Source organism: Rhinoderma darwinii, chromosome 13 (assembly GCF_050947455.1).
Source record: "Rhinoderma darwinii isolate aRhiDar2 chromosome 13, aRhiDar2.hap1, whole genome shotgun sequence".
NCBI classification, from domain to species: domain Eukaryota; kingdom Metazoa; phylum Chordata; class Amphibia; order Anura; family Rhinodermatidae; genus Rhinoderma; species Rhinoderma darwinii.
The window spans coordinates 3992321-3997673 of record NC_134699.1 but is presented as its reverse complement, the minus strand read 5'-3'; positions in this window follow the sequence as shown (position 1 = coordinate 3997673).

Sequence of the window (5353 nt, the reverse complement as noted above, 5' to 3'; positions counted from 1 at the left end):
CACATGGCGGAATTCCTCCGCAACTGTCCGCATCAATGCCGCACCTAATCCGGGTTGCGGATTACGGCTGCGGATCTGCACAAAATGTGCAGAAAATTGATGCGGACTAGCTGCTGCGGACTGCGGGAAAAGTGCTTCCCTTCTCCCTATCAGTGCAGGATAGAGAGAAGGGACAGCACTTTCCCTAGTGAAAGTAAAAGAAATTCATACTTACCGCCCGTTGTCTTGATGACGCGTCCCTCCTTCGGCATCCAGCCCGACCTCCCTGGATGACGCGCCAGTCCATGTGACCGCTGCAGCCTGTGCTTGGCCTGTGATTGGCTGCAGCCGTCACTTACACTGAAACGTCATCCTGGGAGGCCGGACTGGAGACAGAAACAGGGAGTTCTCGGTAAGTATGAACTTATATGTTTTTTTACAGATACATGTATATTGGGATCGGTAGTCACTGTCCCGGGTGCAGAAACAGTTACTGCCGATCGCTTAACTCTTTCAGCACCCTGGACAGTGACTATTTACTGACGTCTCCTAGCAACGCTCCCGTCATTACGGGAGCCCCATTGACTTCCTCAGTCTGGCTGTAGACCTAGAAATACATAGGTCCAGCCAGAATGAAGAAATGTCATGTTAAAAAACCAATACGCTCCGCACCACACATAACATGTGCATGACAGCTGCGGACTTCATTGCGGAACTTAGAATCTCCATTGAAGTCAATGGAGAAATTCCGCCATGAGTCCGCAACCAGTCCGCCACTGCTCCGCAACAGACAGAGCATGCTGCGGACACCACATTCCGCTCCGCAGCCTATGCTCCGCAGCGGAATTGTACGCATCGTGTAAACGAACACTGCTAAATTAAAGTGAAAGTCAATGGAGAAACGGCTCCGCTGCGGATTAACGCTGCGGAGTGTCCGCAGCGGAATTTAAGTGAAAATCCGCCATGTGTGAACCCGCCCTAATAGTAGTTATATTCTTGCATATATGAGCAGTATTATAGTAGTTATATTCTTGTATATAGGGGCAGTATTATAGTAGTTATATTCTTGTATATAGAGGCAGTATTATAGTAGTTATATTCTTGTATATAGGGGCAGTATTATAGTAGTTATATTCTTGTATATAGGGGGCAGTATTATAGTAGTTATGTTCTTGTGTATAGGGGCAGTATTATAGTAGTTATATTCTTGTATATAGGGGCAGTATTATAGTAGTTATATTCTTGTATATAGGGGCAGTATTATAGTAGTTATATTCTTGTATATAGGAGCAGTATTATAGTAGTTATATTCTTGTATATAGGAGCAGTATTATAGTAGTTATATTCTTGCATATATGAGCAGTATTATAGTAGTTATATTCTTGTATATAGGGGCAGTATTATAGTAGTTATATTCTTGTATATAGAGGCAGTATTATAGTAGTTATATTCTTGTATATAGGGGCAGTATTATAGTAGTTATATTCTTGTATATAGGGGGCAGTATTATAGTAGTTATGTTCTTGTGTATAGGGGCAGTATTATAGTAGTTATATTCTTGTATATAGGGGGCAGTATTATAGTAATTATATTCCTGTATATAGGGGGCAGTATTATAGTAGTTATATTCTTGTACATAGGGGCAGTATTATAGTAGTTATATTCTTGTATATAGGAGCAGTATTATAGTAGTTATATTCTTGTATATAGGGCAGTATTATAGTAGTTATATTCTTGTATATAGGAGCAGTATTATAGTAGTTATATTCTTGTATATAGGAGGCAGTATTATAGTAGTTATATTCTTGTATATAGGAGCAGTAATATAGTAATTATATTCTTGTATATAGGAGTAGTATTATAGTAGTTATATTCTTGTATATAGGGGGCAGTATTATAGTAGTTATATTCTTGTATATAGGAGCAGTATTATAGTAGTTATATTCTTATATATAGGGGCAGTATCATAGTAGTTATATTCTTATATATAGAGGCAGTATTGTAGCAGTTATATTCTTGTATATAGGGGCAGTATTATAGTAGTTATATTCTTGTATATAGGAGCAGTATTATAGTAGTTATATTCTTGTATATAGGGCAGTATTATAGTAGTTATATTCTTGTATATAGGAGCAGTATTATAGTAGTTATATTCTTGTATATAGGAGCAGTATTATAGTAGTTATATTATTGTATATAGGGGCAGTATTATAGTAGTTATATTCTTGTATATAGGAGCAGTATTATAGTAGTTATATTCTTGTATATAGGGGCAGTATTATAGTAGTTATATTCTTGTATATAGGAGCAGTATTATAGTAGTTATATTCTTGTATATAGGGGCAGTATTATAGTAGTTATATTCTTGTATATAGGAGCAGTATTATAGTAGTTATATTCTTGTATATAGGGGCAGTATTATAGTAGTTATATTCTTGGATATAGGAGCAGTATTATAGTAGTTATATTCTTGTATATAGGGGCAGTATTATAGTAGTTATATTCTTGTATATAGGAGCAGTATTATAGTAGTTATATTCTTGTATATAGGGGCAGTATTATAGTAGTTATATTCTTGTATATAGGAGCAGTATTATAGTAGTTATATTCTTGTATATAGGGGCAGTATTATAGTAGTTATATTCTTGTATATAGGGGCAGTATTATAGTAGTTATATTCTTGTATATAGGAGCAGTATTATAGTAGTTATATTCTTGTATATAGGAGCAGTATTATAGTAGTTATATTCTTGTATATAGGAGCAGTATTATAGTAGTTATATTCTTGTATATAGGAGCAGTATTATAGTAGTTATATTCTTGTATATAGGGGCAGTATTATAGTAGTTATATTCTTGTATATAGGAGCAGTATTATAGTAGTTATATTCTTGTATATAGGGGCAGTATTATAGTAGTTATATTCTTGTATATAGGGGCAGTATTATAGTAGTTATATTCTTGTATATAGGAGCAGTATTATAGTAGTTATATTCTTGTATATAGGGGCAGTATTATAGTAGTTATATTCTTGTATATAGGAGCAGTATTATAGTAGTTATATTCTTGTATATAGGAGCAGTATTATAGTAGTTATATTCTTGTATATAGGAGCAGTATTATAGTAGTTATATTCTTGTATATAGGGGGCAGTATTATAGTAGTTATATTCTTGTATATAGGAGGTAGTATTATAGTAGTTATACTCTTGTATATAGGAGGCAGTGTTATAGTAGTTATATTCTTGTATATAGGTGCAGTATTAGGGCGGGTTCACACATAGCGGAATTTCACTTAAATTCCGCTGCGGACACTCCGCAGCGTTAATCCGCAGCGGAGCCGTTTCTCCATTGACTTTCACTTTAATTTAGCAGTGTTCGTTTACACGATGCGTACAATTCCGCTGCGGAGCATAGGCTGCGGAGCGGAATTTGGTGTCCGCAGCATGCTCTGTCTGTTGCGGAGCAGTGGCGGACTGGTTGCGGACTCATGGCGGAATTTCTCCATTGACTTCAATGGAGAGTCAAAATTCCGCAATGAAGTCCGCAGATCTTATGTGTGCTGCGGAGCGTATTGTTTTTACTACCATGACATTTCTTCATTCTGGCTGGACCTATGTATTTCTAGGTCTACAGCCAGACTGAGGAAGTCAATGGGGCTCCCGTAATGACGGGAGCGTTGCTAGGAGACGTCTGTAAATAGTCACTGTCCAGGGTGCTGAAAGAGTTACGCGATCAGCAGTAACTGTTTCTGCACCCGGGACAGTGACTACCGATCTCAATATACATGTATCTGTAAAAAAAAATATAAGTTCATACTTACCGAGAACTCCCTGCGTCTGTCTCCAGTCCGGCCTCCCAGGATGACGTTTCAGTGTAAGTGACGGCTGCAGCCAATCACAGGCCAAGCACAGGCTGCAGCGGTCACATGGACTGGAGCGTCATCCAGGGAGGTCGGGCCGGATGCCGAAAGAGGGACGCGTCACCAAGACAACGGGCGGTAAGTATGAAATTCTTTGACTTTCACTAGGGAAAGTGCTGTCCCTTCTCTCTATCCTGCACTGAATAGGGAGAAGAGAAGCACTTTTCCTGCAGTCCGCAGCGGCCAGTCCGCATCAATTTTCTGCACATTTTGTGCAGATCCGCTGCAGAATCTGCAACGCAGATTCTGTGCGGCATTGATGCGGACAGTTGCGGAGGAATTCCGCCATGTGTGGTCATGCCCTAATAGTAGTTATATTCCTGTATATAGGAGCAGTATTATAGTAGTTATATTCTTGTATATAGGAGCAGTATTATAGTAGTTATATTCTTGTATATAGGAGCAGTGTTATAGTAGATATATTCTTGTATATAGGGGGCAGTATTATAGTAGTTATATTCTTGTATATACGGGCAGTATTATAGTAGTTATATTCTTGTATATAGGAGCAGTATTATAGTAGTTATATTCTTGTATATAGGGGCAGTATTATAGTAGTTATATTTTTTGTATATAGGGGCAGTATTATAGTAGTTATATTCTTGTGTATAGGTGACAGTATTATAGTAGTTATATTCTTGTATATAGGGGCAGTATTATAGTAGTTATATTCTTGTATATAGGGGGTAGTATTATAGTATTTATATTCTTGTATATAGGGGCAGTATTATAGTAGTTATATTCCTGTATATAGGAGCAGTATTATAGTAGTTATATTCTTGTATATAGGAGCAGTATTATAGTAGTTATATTCTTGTATATAGGAGCAGTGTTATAGTAGATATATTCTTGTATATAGGGGGCAGTATTATAGTAGTTATATTCTTGTGTATAGGAGCAGTATTATAGTAGTTATATTCTTGTATATAGGGGCAGTATTATAGTAGTTATATTCTTGTATATAGGAGCAGTATTATAGTAGTTATATTCTTGTATATAGGGGCAGTATTATAGTAGTTATATTTTTTGTATATAGGGGCAGTATTATAGTAGTTATATTCTTGTGTATAGGTGACAGTATTATAGTAGTTATATTCTTGTATATAGGGGCAGTATTATAGTAGTTATATTCTTGTATATAGGGGGTAGTATTATAGTAGTTATATTCTTGTATATAGAGGCAGTATTATAGTAGTTATATTCTTGTATATAGGAGCAGTATTATAGTAGTTATATTCTTGTATATAGGGGCAGTATTATAGTAGTTATATTCTTGTATATAGGAGTAGTATTATAGTAGTTATATTCTTGTATATAGGGGCAGTATTATAGTAGTTATATTCTTGTATATAGGGGCAGTATTATAGTAGTTATATTCTTGTATATAGGAGCAGTATTATAGTAGTTATATTCTTGTATATAGGGGGCAGTATTATAGTAGTTATATTCTTGTA